General features: G+C 33.0%; 1 protein-coding gene across 5 annotated transcripts in view; it reads left to right on the top strand.

The window, feature by feature from the left end:
- NOVA1 (NOVA alternative splicing regulator 1) overlaps positions 1 to 16,110 on the top strand; it is a 140,482-nt gene that overhangs the window by 30,708 nt on the left and 93,664 nt on the right. The window lies entirely within an intron of this gene.

The following is a 16,110-nucleotide window of genomic DNA, read 5'->3' as shown; positions in this document are numbered from 1 at the left end:
GGTGAATCATTAAGGATCCCGATTATAGAAGATATTTCAGATACCATCTAATAAATAATTTTGTGTAGGCCTATAGTATTTTTAAGGCTGGTTCTGTGAGTGGCTGTTTTTGGACTCTGTGCTTGAGGATTACTTTTTGTAGTTAATATTGCTTATAACAATATAAACACCCATATTTTGGTGTGAATTTGAAGATAAAATCCTAAAGTAAATAGCAATAATATGCTGTATTGATTCAGTGGTTTTTCTAGTCCTTTGTTAAATATAATTTGATGTGTATGTCTAGCATGTAGCGTTGTAGATATCAAAGAATAAAATCTGCAGAAATAAGAAAAATGAAAAAAACCCTGTTTCTTCTGGTTTATATTAGCTGAATTATGCTCTCCCTTTTAGACCTTCTTTTTATATGGAATACTTTTCTATTAGAATTTCATATTTTTAGTTTTTTTGCATTTTAACCTCTAGAGGTTCTAAATAGATTCTTATCTATTTATAATACTGCATGTAACCTATATTTTTAAGCATTCTTTCTCTTAATTATGCCAGAATAAAGATACTGGTTTAAAGAAAATGCTTATGGAGAATGTAAATGATGGAGTTTATTTGTTAGGGGAAAATTTACCTATTGCGATATAGAAAAGAAAAATCATATATTTCTTAAAAAAGAATTTCAATTTCTCAGTGATTGTATGTGTTTTCCTGCTACAGCTGCAGATATTTTGAATATGGTCTTTCTTCCTCCACCATCCGACTTCTTTCTGCAGAGTCGTGCAGTGAAGTCATAATCCTGTGTTTCACATCCATCTGTTACCATAGAAATGATTGTAATAACCTAAATTTAGCATGATGTCTTTCCTGCAGGATCAAGCAGGATTGAATGGGCTGTATGTGAAAGAATCTCTGTGAAAATCAGAATATGTTAGCAAAATCTAAACACTTTGATAAATTTGTATGACAAAAAAATACATCTTAAGTAAAACACATGATGCTGCTTGTGGGTTATTTAAGTCATCATATATGAAATCTGCCACATACGAGGCAAACCATGTTAGTAATTCTTTTTTATCCTGTCAGGAGCTAGTGCAACACACTACATTCACTGGAAGATACATATATAAATCTGATTAAAAATGTAATTTTTTGAGGCTATTTTCAGAATATTTACTGTGGTCTGGATATATGAAAAAGGCTAAGACAAAGTTTAGAATTTACTGTGAAAATGACAATTTATTTTCATGTTTGAAAATGCAAACCAAACTTCTAAAAAGTTATTTTCTAGAAAGAGAGTAGAAATAAATTTTCACTTCTTATAAGAAACACAATTTCTCATTGTTTGTTGAAAGCAGTGAGTTCTTTATTGCATAACTTGAGTCCTGGCTTACCACATTTATATTTTTTGGATAGATGCCTGTGCATAGAGAATTCTACCAATGTTCCATGTTTCTGTCTCAAAGAAAGAGAAAATGAGAACATATAAGTGTCTAGGAAAGCTGCATAACCAGAACTTTGAAATTAGGAAATGTCAACACTACTGCCTTCATGTGATCGTAATGAAAAATCTGTTGAATGGATTGAACATGTACTGTTATAAACACAGGATTCCAGGATCTTCACAAAAAGGGTGATCCTTGGGCATCTGATGATCACAGTGTCACTATATGCTGTTTCATCACTAGTAAGCCATCAGCTGCATGAATTACTGACTTCATGTTATTCCATGACACTTGAAAACAGGACTGCTGTCTCCTCTTGGTCCTTATGGAATATTTGAGCTACAAACACAATTTGAATCACTCTGTAGGGTTGAAGCATTAATATTATCATTTAATAGACAGAAAAATTAGGCACAGAGGGATTCACATCAAAAGTAGCTCTTAAATTTCAGTGTGATGTTTGTGTTATTTGGAAAATAATTTTTAATGCATTTTGTATTTAATATAATGCAACACAAAATATATTCAAACCATAGCTTTCATTAAAAATTTTAAATGATGAATGCTAAACACTTATGGAAAATAGATCTTATGAAGTCAAATCAGACACTCAAAAAAGAGGGTCTTCCCTTTTTTCTTTCCCCAACTTCTGCCTCCTCACCCTTGAACATACTTTCACTGTTACTTTCCCACTTGCCTGTGCTGTTTCAGTATGAAGAATAAAATAAATATATTTTTTAAAGAGAAACATTTTTGCAAATTAATTTCTTAGGCTGTGCATAACTTTCAACTTTGTAACAAATTAGGCAAGATGTTCTATCTGAAAGTGCTTTGCTGGTAAGCTTACTCCCAAGGAGCAGTGGGTCAGAAAATAGCATATAGAGCTAAAGAAATCTGGGTTGTTTGATTTTCTCTTTTTTTTTTTTTTTGCATGAACTAAGAATATATGCTTTTGATTTTTAGATTATGTTAAAAATTTCATGCCATGATTCATATCCCTTCAAAAAAGTGGCTTCCACAATATTTATATCCTGTTCCTAGTAGTTCTAATGGCAATGGTTGAGAGCCCTGCTCTAACATTCTATAAGCTCCTGGCTAACTATCTGGATATTCTACTGTTCATATCAGTTGTAAGACCATGATGTTGTCTTCTGGTGCTTTAGGGCTATAGCTCTTGCCTGTTTGAACCAAAAGTGGTAAGGATTGATAAAATGAATTTTCCTTAGAACTTGACATCTTTTCACTTCCTTAACAGAAACTCTCATTGGAGTAAATGTCATGTAATTTTTAAAATTTGTTTTGGAGTTCTTTACATTTTATTTTGTTTATAATTTTTATGACTGTTCCTTATGGGCAAAGCAAGAGTTCAACATAAATAAGTGAAGGTGTAAAGCTATGGCAATTTATATCACACTGCCCCTGATTAAATGTGTTAGACAGTCTTCTGATTTTCAAATTAGGTGATAATACAGTGTATTCACAAAGTATTATATAGACATATAGAACAAAGGAAGTATTGTATGGTTCATGAACTTGTATGAATGAGTGTTGGAATAACAATTGAACAGACAATTTGTCTTCATTTAAAGAATTACTACAGTAAAGATACATTAGGTCCCAGCGTTTTTTGAAAAAAAAATCCATTAAAGAGCTTTAATAAAAATACTGCATTTTTTTCTGTAATAAAATAAAAAAGATGTTATACTTGCTTTTGAATATTCTTTTTCATGTGAGTGCATGTGAATGAAAATGTATCAAACTAGGTTTTTAATGTGTGAATGCGATGTAATGGTGTTAATGTAATTAGAATTTGATAATTACGATATTTGATTTAACTGTAAAGATATTTAAGTGTCTATCAACAGAAGTTGCATATTACTATCAATAATAATTGCTTTCCTTCAATGACTGCAGCCATACTAAGGCAGATTTTTCTAGATTTTATGGAGTTTGAAGTTTGTAATCCAATAAAATTTGGTTTTCAGCTGAAATTCGTAAAAGATGTTCAATAAGGAATCAGTTATAGAAGTGGGCATATAAAGGCAGCTAAGTATGTGGGTTGGGTTTCTGGATTTTTTTTTTTCTTTTTCTGCTAGACTTGAATGAGGGTTATTTCCTTTGAATCTACCTGCATTTGTATATTTTTCACTTTTCAGGTAAGCTGTTATTTCTCTTCTTCTCACTCGAAAACCAGCTTTTTAGTAACATTTTAACCACTCCTTATACTCTGTCATTACATCACACAGGTAAGTTGCTTACCCCTTGAATAACTGAGATGGTGTTTTCTAAATATAGCATGCATTGATTTGTTGTCACCCTGTGGTAGACAGGTCTTGTCTTTTCTTATGAAGTTCAAGAAAGCTGCATATTTAGTCAACTTAATTATTGGACTCTAAAAACATAAGACATCTTTATGAGCCCTCATTGTTCAGTATCAATATAATTTCCCGAAATCGTTAGAGTTCATGTTTCAGGTTTGTACTCCACTGTAGTGTAAATCCAGGTAAAAGAGAAATTCAGTTTGTGGAAAAAATGTAATCTAAAGTAGAACTTTTATGTTGTGACTTTCATATTTTGGTAAGGTTAAGTGCAACTGTGAGATTAAGAGGTCGTGTAGATGGTGATTAATAGCTTAGAACATTACAATTCTTCAGCTTTACTGTGGTAGTGTATTGGCTAGACACTTGCATCAGAAGGGTCAAATGGTATTCATCAATTACTAGACAGTATTCTCAACTCTTAATGACCAGGATTTAAGCAGATTGGTATGTGCTATCCTGCTTTTAGAAGTTTGTATTATAGTGAAGGAGTATGTTTACATGTGAGTGATACAGCTGTGTTTGAAATGTACAACTCAGAAAACATTCTGGAGTTTTGGTTACTTGATTATGATTATGGTTATGTGTTGAGAAACTTGAGTGCATTGGTCATAGTCCCATTTGGCCTTTGAGGGAATCTGTTCCATGAAGAGTGGAAAATGGACTAATTAGAGTGAGCATCTGGCCCAGCCCTTAAGTGAAACCGAGATATGCCTGGATAGATGGCTGGTTTAGGACTTGGTTCAAGCACATCGCTGAGTGTCTCAGGTTTCTCTAGATACACTACTTCCATTTGGAGAGTTTAAACAAAATAAATGCATTGAGGCTAAATAATCAGAGGATCTGACTACTGCTTCATGGGAATTTTCAGAGCCTTCTTGCTGTTTCTAGTACAGGTTATAGAGAAACATATAAGTTTTTGATTCAAGTAATTAGAACATCATTTGGGAGTCTTAGTCAATTGAGGAGGTGGTGAAATAATCTCATCATTCTAAAACCCTAAAAGGAATTTAAAAATGAATAAATAATCTTGTAGGATTTAAGTCTTGTATATGAGGGGAGTATAAGTATATATTACCTAGGTAAGGAAACAGATTTTACTCTGAAAATCTCAAGTGTTTTCAGAAATAGATAGGATGAATTGAAAATAATCTCTACTGCTCTTCAATAGAAAACCAGGTGATCAATTTCCAATTTAATTGTGGTGACAGACTTGTATCTGTGTTACATCTTCAGGGAAAAGTCATACAAAAGACAGTCATCAACAGAGGGGAAGGAAAAGGAAAATCACTATATTCCTAAATAGGAGACTCTGATCTAATGCTTTCTTTTAAACACAGACTGATTTTGTTGTTTGTGTTTGTTTGTTGTTTTTTTGTTTGGTTTTTTTTTCTCCACATTTGCAGGATCTAAAAGCAGATATTGAATAAATCAGACTCTTACATAGAATTATTTTCTGAACATAGTGGTATGTTCAGAGCTTTTACTCTCCCTGAATGTTATGACAAGCTCTGTATATCAACTCCGTGAGGATGTTTACATGTAACTTAATCTACTACATAATATCCTAGCAACTGGGAATGCCGCCTGTATGTGTTAAAAGCAAGTGTAGCTGGTTACGTGGCCAGATTTATATCTGGCACAGCCTGTGTGTTAGATTTTCACCATTAGCAACGTTTGATTAACAGGTTAGAAATGTCAGTGACGCTAAAGAATTTTATCTCATTTGTTTTCTCCTAGGTTATACTCTTTAGAATGAGCTAGAATGGGAAAACAGCTCATTTGTGGGTGGCCAAAAGTCAGAATGTTGGTGCAATTTTTTTGCAATTTATTTTATGTTCCTGTTTTAACATTAGTTAACAGAAGAACCTTCTATACACCTATTAATAAGGTCTTAGGACAATCAAACAGTATGTAAAAATACTAAAAGTCTATTCAAATTTATCAGCATTAACTGTTCTCATTTTTATTTGGTCTGTATGTATTTGCCTCTTCATGTTTAGAATTGTGGTGAATTTAATCACCTTTACATAGTGTAATAAAACACTTAAGATAACCTCTTTGTCTTATATATCTTGGCTTCCCTCATTGCATTGCCATTAATGCAGGAGAAGAGAAGACTTTTACTACTCTTCAGTAATTTGATTTTAGGCACAGTGAGCCCTAAATTAGAATTAAAATGTAAGAAATTATCCTAAAATTATTTGCATTTATAGTGGAAGTGCTGGGGATTTTTTTGTTTGTTTTCTTTTTGGTTTTGTTTGAATCTTTTGGTGGTTTGGTTTGTTTTTTTTTCCCCCTGAAATATTAATGGTAGTTAATCACTGGATAATTTTCTAAAATGTTTTCTAAACATTTTCAATTTTTTTCTGTCACAGACAAGCTATTCCGTTGGCAGCTTTCCCCCCCCCAGATTTCTACATTCATGTATTGACAAGAACAGACTGTTTAGAGTATTTTAAAGATATAGGGAATGTCTTGGAGATACGTGATGTTTTTCTTTATTTACCCTCGATACAACAATTATAAAATTTATTGTGAGTAATGGTGCCGTATAAAGATTACATTAATAAGTCTTTTCCTACCTTCAGTTTTCTTATGTATGTATGACAAAGTCAAGAAATGATTGTTGCATAAGAATTGCTGTTAAGTGTAAAAGCTCTTAACGTTCTTTAGGGGTTTCTTGAACTTAAGAAATAACTGTTTCAAATTATGATCTTTTATGAATTGTTCTCACTATTGCCAAGTTGTCCTTAATTTTGAATCTGATTTGTCAGAGTCGAGTTTGGTGTCTGACTCCACTTCTGTTGCAATTAGATCATTTGCCTCCCAAAAACCAAAATTCTTTTCTACACAGTAATCAGAAAATGGTTTGGTTGGCTTGTTGATATTTTTGGGATCAACTTTTGAAGTACATAATTAATTTTGCTAATTGGAAGCTTCAACAGAATCAGTATAATCTGATACTCGTTTTGTATAAGATGGATTCAGAGCACAAGTCTTAAAGTCTGTGCAGAGTCTCAAGGTGAGATCCTTAAGTTAAAGTAATTTACTTTCTGTTTAATCTGTATTTTTTCTTTTACAAAACTTGAATCTCAGCAGAGAATTTAGAGTACAAGTTTAAGTTATTTTGCAGAATCTCAGAGGATGAGAGCAGAAAGGTTCTTATCTTATTCACCACTCCCTCCTACTAAGCCTAGAAGCAACTAAACCCAACATTATTAGATTATAGATGTAAATATTTGGTCGCTAGAAGTTTAAAATATGAGTTTGAATTTTTTGCCTTTTGGGCTGTCATTTTGGTTTCAGTGTACTAAGCCAGCAGAACAATGTCCCAGGTAAAAGAAGTGACGTATTCACTATTTCTAGTCCTACAGCCAAAGAGATAGTTCTGGATTCAGTATTATTTTACAAACAGCTTTTTCCCATTGCTGTTTCTCGTAGTTTGAGATTGTATCTGAGACTATCTGAACAATTAGTGTTTTGCTTCTAGATGCTTCATTATCATGCTTTTAGTTTAACTCTTTGGTAGAGGTAGGCTTGAAAAGTGCTTCATTGTCATGACTAGTTTTGAAACTACATAAAAGTTACATATATTTAAAAGTTGTGGAAGAGAACTGGGGTCTTGAGAAAATTTATGTGGTAGATATGAAGTGTTCTCCCTAGGCACTGAAAAACTTCCTCAAAATGCCTCTTTCACACACATCTTTTGTTTCTGTGCTGGTGTGTGCCCTGTGAAAGAAATAGTTTCATGCCTGTTTAGTAGGAAGTCAGTCTGTTTTGTCATATAGGACAGCAAAGTGTTCTATATCCCTTTTTGTAGCTGTGCTTGGTATTTGTGTATCTTGGGTGATGCAAAAATTTTTCAGCAAGTGAGTAATTTGAAAACCCTGTAAAATTTTTACAGGTATTCAGTGAGTTATCAAGTTATTTCATTGCTAAGTACCTGAGATGGAAACACATTTCAAAAAAGAGCCTTGGACAATTCCAGAGGTGCAGTGATAATTGGATGTGTTCTTTACCCCATTCCTTCCCATCTGTCAGATGTGCAAACAAGGTGTACTACTGTATCTGCCAAATAACAGAGATGGACATAACATATGTTTAATGTATGTAAATATTTTGTCACATGAAGGTCAAAAATGGATAGCTGAAAACATTTCAGTGTTCTAATTGTAACCAATAGGAAGTGTTCTGTTCTGTTTCTATGTAGTATTTTTGTAGTACTAAAATCTTTCTATTATTTAGTCTAGTCTTTAGTAGTTTCTCCTGCTTGTGACTGACTGTACATTTGCAGTCATAGTATCTTTTGGTCTCAGATACAATTACAAAATATTTTGTGAGTCATGGTAGCATATAAAGATTGTACTGGTAAGTTTTCATCACTGTTCTGCTTTCTTAAAAAAACATATATGGGAGATAAATATTCTTCCAAAAATAGTCTAATAGAATTTCAGTGTTTCAGTGTGTCATGACTTTCTAGAGAAGTCTTTTGACTTTCTTGCCTTTCTTAAACAAAACATGATTGATAGGTGAGTGATCAGACATTTGGTGGTGAACTAGCTCATTTGCATGTAAAAATAGAAATACAGTTGGGTACCTTAAACAATGTGATATCATGCCATGTGATTTCCAAGCAAATGAAAATTTCTGTATAAAACCACAAGTTTGACTAGCAGAGGAAAGAATATGGAGAACAGAACATTTTCTATAATATCTGGAATTAAAAATTGTTTTGGCTGCTATAGGATGAAGCTGTACTGCATCATGAAGAATGCTTTTATTTCATTGGCAAACTCTTGGGAGAATTTTTCTTAGTTTTGGATTGCTATAGAAATGAATTGCACAGCCTTTCTTTTTGAAATTCTTTATTCCTTGACCATTTTGAGATACCCTTTTCCTTTTCTTATACCAGGTGAAAAGGTTTATGAGGGATGTTAATGCCACTTCTTTTTCATTTTTAAAAAACGAAAGGTTAGCACAGAAAAGGTAAAGATAATATTTTCCCTGAACTGATATTTAGAAATTGTTCTTTTACAAGAGTACATGGTAATTTTTAGTTGTTTTTTTTTATATAGGTAACATTTTTCATGTTTACTTTACCAATTTGTTGCTTACCCTCTTCTATTTTAGTCAATTTAAATTCTATATACTTCTAAGTGAATATTCTGTAGTATTTTCTTTACCTTTTTCCTCAAGCTAAATTAGAAAGGAAATGCAAAATTGAAAAACACAGACGTTAAGTTTTTACTTCATAGAGTAATAGAGGTCAGAATGGACCTCTGAAGGTCATTTTGTCCAATCCCACCCTGTTCCAGAGAAGCCATCTAGACCCAGTTGGCCAGGACCTTGATATTTGGGTCAGAGAATGAGAAGCAACCTGGAGCTCTTTAACAGTAGCTGCAAATAGTCTGGAGGATAATTCAGTCAGGTTTTGCAAGTTATCTATCAGTTGCTTAATGTAAAGGCTGTGGGCTGAGTAAATTTAGAAATCTAATAGTTAATCTCCATGTTGTAAAGTCCTGTCTCTTTGATTTTGCTCAGTTGAAATGTTGATGATATTTTTTTTTCTGAGAAGTTATTGCAGAAGAGCATTCTTAAAGTTTTGTACCTACTTTAACACTACTCAAGCTGTTAAACGGCCCTGATTATTTTATAGGGCAGAAGAGTTACTATCTTGACAAGTTAGTTATTAGTATAGTAAGGGGTGAAGATTTCATGCAGTTTTATGTCTGTGGAAGTTGAAAAATCAAACTCAATTGCTTTACATACCAAGTAGAATTAAAATGGATGATCATCTCATTCTTAAATCTTTTGGCTTTATGATTAGCAATTTCTTCTATGTTGAGCACTTGGGAGTTGTGCTCTTTTTCCTTCCAAAGTTGAAAGACTTTCACAAATTTTAGAAGCTCTTCCATGCAGTGTTACCTTTCTTCCGCTAGTGCACTGGATTTAGTTGGTGAACAAAAAGTTGCACGGTGTATTGTGAATTAGTTTTGCAGCCTCTAATTTACATTTTTGTTACGTACCTCCTGGCATTATCTTGACAGGTATTAGAAAAGGAAGTGAAGAAATAATATGCCTGTTCTGGAACTCACATGGCATGTTGAGAAATTGGTGGCATTGTAGTGTGTCTCTGTTATTGAACTTGAAAAGGTTGGATTAGCACATTTCTCATATATCTACCTGCTTTTCACTATTGTTCAGGGACAACACTGTGGGCCTTTTAAATTTTTAAAATGTTTTATATTTGTACTTGTACCTGATATAAAATTGTTTTATTAACCAGTGCAGTATTTTCTTTAACGTTTTTCCTGTAGTTTTTCACTTTTAATGGGAGCTGTTAATGTAGCAATTACTATGTAATATAGCAAAGTATGTATCTATTTTTATAGATTTTACAGATGTTAAATACTAGTTTAAAAAAATCTGTCTTTAGGTACATTTGTTTTATGACACACCAGAATTTGGCAAGTTTTGAGTAGATGAAATATTGATGGACTTCTTAGCAAACTGCTGTTACATAACAAGTTTATTGAATCTTTGCACTTCTGCATACAGAAGCACTTTTGCTGCTTTGATGACAGTAGCTGAGCAGGCACAGAATGATAAATATTCTGTTTAGGATTATTCACTTGTATTTTTATTTGATTTTATATTTTTGTTACAGACCTTCCTTTCTAGGTTAAATTTTACTGATGAAATCTTTAACTTGTATATCACTGATAAGTTCCAGCTAAGATTCCAGGTGTAAGCATGTCCAGCAGGACTTCTAGTTCTCCAAATTCCACTGGCAGTTTTCCATGGATGTTTTGAAGTCCTGGTTACTTAACATATGGAGATACTAGTAGTGAGGAGCCAGTACTTTGCTTTTGTATTAAGCTTGTATTTGCCACCATCAAAGGGCTTAGACACTGTGAGAGGGGAGGTTTTATGACCCTGTTGCCAGCTCCAACCTTAGTTCCAGTTAAGTATTGCTAATATATATGTGAGATTAACAATTAAACTGAAATTTCATTAGGTAAAAATGGAATAAAATAGGTCTATACAGTCTCCACATATTTTTTAAAAATTTTAATTCATTTTTCTTAAAATTTCTGTACAAGTAATAATGCCCAGAGTGAGATCCTAATTTGTTAGTCTTCATGGAAAGCACTTTTTACCTATATTTAATATATATTTAGGGCACAAAACATGAAAAGGTCATGCCTACTACAAATTTGTCTTACTCCATATTTTAAGGCATCATTATGGTCATCAGCAAAACCTTTTTCATAAGTAGTGCTGGAGTGCTAAGGACCCAATGATCCAGTGCACACTGGTATTTTATATCTTTCAGGAGCACAGTGGAGCTGAGGTGATCCTGCCAACTTCTACATTTTCTGGGACCATGAAAGAACTGGCAACCCTGCTTTTTCATACTGCCATATTTTTAGCTCCTTTCTGTAAACTATTTATCAAGTCCTAAGATTAGAGAATAATTTGTAAGACTTGTAAGGACTTAAACTTTGTAGCATTTCAGGCACTGAGAGTTTTGATTTACTATTTACTTGCATCTGTTGCACATATTTTTAATATTTGAATATGAGCAGGGAAGTGTCAAGACTCAAGATGGAAAAATCAGTTAATTAATATATTTCCCTTGCAAAAGAACTGTTTGCATAACAAAATTCATGTATTTTTCTGTACAAACAATGGCCTGAAATTGTAAATATTGAAGTTATCTTGTATTTTATGCATTCAAAATTAATTTTACTTAAGTACCACAGAGAAGTGTCATTTTAAATAGCTTCTATCATTTGAACATGATATATCTCACCTTGTTTTGTAGGGTTCATGCAATTGAATTTTTCTCACTTTTAATCTCATATTTTTAGTTTCATTAAGATAATTGATTTTACACAACTGCATTTATAACCCATCCTTGTTTGACTGATTAAAACCTTTCATGTGCTTTCAGTAGGAGCCAGATTCTTGCACTTGTGGCACAGCTTCATTATCTTGCACTGAGTATGGACTGCAGTGTTAATAAAGCAATGACAACTTTAATGTTGATGGTTTGGGATTTGACCAGGCAGTTATGGTAATTTGTTGCTAATAATATAAAAAGATACTTAAACAAAAGCCCTACATAATTTGTTGGGGGTTTTTTGTTGTTTTTTTTTTCAGATAATATGACTTGCATGTGGGAATAAATATGAGTAAGAACAATAGTCTCTCCCCCATACTCTCCCCACACAAAATCTTGACCTAGTGAAGGGGAACAGTGGATTGAGACCCTGATTTTATGAAAGCAATGTAGGATAGAGGGGGATATTCATGGAATTTTATTGATGACTTTAAGAAATATGTTGCAAGTCAGAAGATGCCCATTGTATATGAAAAGTCACTTGAATGTTACCTTGGACCTATTTGTTTGCCTTGTTTCTGTTTGATCTTGTACAATGTGCAGTGTCATTAGATGCATCTGTTCAGTCCCCATATTAGTTAAATATTTTCTGTATAAGAAGCATGGAAAAATGCTTATATGAAATCAGTGAGAAAAGATTATCACACATTTGTTGGGATTTTTTTTGTTTGATTTCACAGAAGACTATTAAGTGGTATCATGCTATGTTTAGAATTTTGCACTTTCAATAATTATTGATAATATACCTCTTCATTTACGCTTATCCAACTTTTTCCAGTAAGCAGCCTTTCATAGTCTCCCTATTAAATGCAGATGCATGTGCTCTGTCTTGTATTCTCTTTCATACACAAGGATGCATGCAATTTGAATTTAGAGTTACATTTACTGATCAGATATGTCCATATCTTTCAGTTGATACATAAATCTTTGCTGTTGTAGTGGCTCATTTTATGAACTTATGTTAACATTTTTCCCTCAAATAGTTAATTTTCCAACATTTTAAACATTAGCATACAATGATTCATTTTGCAGTGACAGACCCCAATATAAAATAAAATCTTGGTTTAAACTCTTTTCCCATTTTTAAATGATACACATACGTAGGAGGATCATGAATATTTAAATTATCAGATAAAGTTTTCTTGCACATTTGCTTTATGTTTTTGGTTAAAATATGCATATTTAATACATACAAAAGCACAGGTTAGTGTTTTTCTTCATGTGTAATTTTCATCCCCAGTAGATGGCTTTTAATACTCTATAGATATACCTCTAAAAGAAGTCTTCAGTAATTGCAAAACACAGGATGTTATTGGTTCATACTTTCAAGGTAATGGATAATTTTACTTGGCAATGAGGACACAACTTTTGCATCAGAGTTTCCATTCTGAAAATTATTTTACAAAAACAAGAATTATGCAGGACGTCATAAAATTAAAAGTAACTTTTTAGTTAAGTCATGTATCAAAACTATAGTTTAAACAGTATTGGTTCTGCAAAATAAATTGTATCCAATCCAGCCTGGCAATTAAATGATGGTAAAGCCCTCTTACTGTCTATATAGTATCAGATCACGTAAAAAATTAGGTTGAAATTTTTAATCCTCTGGGGTAGATGCATTGTGCTTATTTATAAAGTGAATGGACTTTAGGTGTGAAGCCATTTGAAGAAACTTGCTGTTGAATCCCAGTGGAGACTTTCAGAACTATTAAACAGCTTAAAGCAGGGAAATAATTTGTTTCCTTTAGAAGTAGAGAATTAAATGCAAAAGTTGTTCTGGCAATAATAATATTATATTATTACTCTATTGCTGATTGCATGCTACTGTTTTGTTAGGTGGCTGAAGGAAAATGTAGAAAATCAAAGCATAAGGGGAGTGATGAGATCTCCCTATAGCCAAGGTCGCTATGGCAGTAGAACTGCTGTTTCATAGGAGAAGACAGCTGTAGTAGACCTGTGCAAGATAATTTCTGATATCTCTGCAGGAAGAGGAAGATACCGTACTGATGATTTTGTAGAGTAACCCTCATTCTGTTCCCTCCCACGTGTTGCCCCTTGTCTTTCTGTCCTTCTGAAGCAATCTGTGTTTTCTGTGTAGATTCTGGAATGGTGACAAAGGTTGTAACAGGTCCTAACTGCTTTGGCTGACTCATTGTGCTTTCATCTATTAAATTTTTTGTATGTTGAAGGTGCACTTCACTTTGCCTTGGCCAGTGATAATTTCTGAGAATTAATTTTGATTTGATAGCAATACGTTAATGGTCTCTGTTTGGAAGCTCTATGATTAGCTAGTGCAGTAAAGCCATGTTAAAATGTATTTTAATACTAAAGGCCTAATTAATGAATGCATTATTTCTTATTTTTGGAAAGTTACTTGATAAATTGAATGCTAGCATTTTTATCTAGGTGTATCACTCTACCTTTCTACCTTTGGCCTTTCAGGGCAAATACTTGGTTTAGATGCTTAAATCATTGCATATTTTAAACTAAGTTACTTCACTGTCTGGCTCTGATATTTACAGAAATGAAGTTGTGAGTTGGAGCAAGCTTGTCTTAATCACAATAGACCATGGAAGAGGTAGTCAGATAAATAAATAAAAATAAATAAATAAAATTTGTCTCTTAAGTTTCAAATCTTATCTAGGTTTATCTGGGATAAACCATGAAACTTGTTCTTGATACATTCCCTTTAAATTCTCTTGTATTATCTAGAACACTTACTTTTTACCCAATAGTTGTTACTGCTGTCTTGGATCTTACTTCAGTCATTTAATCCTGTGTAAAAACAAGATTGAAATTATCACTTGAGGCTATCGTAAAATAGCCTAAATACCTTCTGCTTCAGGAGTAACTAGAAAAGTTATATAGATTAATTTGTTTTAGAATGAATTAGCTTCGGTTTTTAAAAACTAAAATATTGTGACTTTTGCTGTTTGCTTTCTGTTTGTTCCTATCTTAACTGCTTTCAAGACTTGCAGCTCTTCTCTGTTGAGTTCTTGTGGGCCTTTTCCTTGACTCCTGTAAGGAAAAAAACCCTAACAGAACTAAGCTTTCCTGCAGTTCTTTTTATCCAAATATATCTATACAAGTCAGGTCTGGTTTATTTTAGTTTTGAGTCTGTGATGTGTAGTTAGGATGAGTGAATTATGTGTGGGAATTCTTTTCAGGAGGCTTTATTTTGTCTGCCACACTTGGTCAACTGGTTGACACTTGTGGGGAAAAAGGTACTACTAGAGAGATATTCAGCTTGAAACCATTTCAGAAGGGTTGGATACTGGGCCAGTGACCTTCACTTTGGCTCTTTATATGGTGTAAAGTCAGGGTAGAGAGCTCTGTCTCAGGATAGATGCCTCTAGTTACTTGCATTTGTTAAAAGATAGGCTTCTGCATTTCATAGTGAAAAGAATCTGTTGGCACCTCGATTTAGTAAATTGCAGTAACAAGTGTGATGGGTTTAAGCGTGTGAAATGCTATGTTACTGTGTGCTGTGACCTTGGAGGTGCAAGCAGGAGACTTGAGAATTTTATATTTGCTTTAAAGTCTTTCCACATGCAAATGTTCTTGTCCTTTAAGTAGGGTGTCCATGCATGTTTCACTCGCACAAAGTTTACATTTAATTTGTTCAAACTGTTGACTTCTTGTATATAACAGAGGATGTCTTTTCTCCAGCAAATCTTCATAATCTCAAGAGAGTGAAATTCTTCTATTTTCTTGCTTTGGAAAAATGACAATGTTTCTATTTCTCAATGTGAAACACTGGGTGTGTGGTGCCCTGTATAGCCACATAGTAACAATATTTAGACACATTTTCACAGTACAATTAACTTCTGAGTGTCTTTAGAATAGTCTAAATAAGAAATATTTCCAATGTGATTTCATATGACTAATTTTTCCTACTGAACTATCAGTAGATGTGATGAAAGCTCATCTACAGTATGTGTTCCTGTTTCTAAGTGTTTATATGTTACTTATTTTACATATTGCAGGAAGAGAAGGTTTGGCATGATTTTAAGTTGCATAAAAAAGTTATGTTAAACAAAAAGCCGTTTTTGATGATATCTCTCTAGCACTTGAAGCACAAGTTGTTTTGAAGCGCTTCTGTGGCTTTTATGCATTGGAAGTATGTCAATACAATATCTGTGCCTTCAAAATCCTGTATAATTAAAATTTACTTTTGTTCTTGCCTTAGAAATTAGTTCAGTGTTGAAAAACAAAATCTGTTTTACAGATATATTTTTTTCTGAGATATTAAATTTTTTGCTTTTAAAATCGGAAATTATTGCTGCTTACAAATGAAAAGGCTCATTAAAAATGCTTTGGTTTTATTTCCTAAATTAAATAATATTGACAAGGTTGTCCTTCAGAGGGTTGTAATAGAGTATTTAATGATCAACTCTAGCTTTCTTTAATAACCTCAGTAAAAAGATAATTATCTTACATATAATCATTG

The sequence above is a fragment of the Sturnus vulgaris genome, chromosome 6 (genome assembly GCF_052056855.1).
Source record: "Sturnus vulgaris isolate bStuVul1 chromosome 6, bStuVul1.hap1, whole genome shotgun sequence".
NCBI classification, from domain to species: Eukaryota; Metazoa; Chordata; class Aves; order Passeriformes; family Sturnidae; genus Sturnus; species Sturnus vulgaris.
The sequence above is the reverse complement of the archived record's forward strand: the minus strand, read 5'-3'. Positions and strand labels throughout refer to the sequence as shown.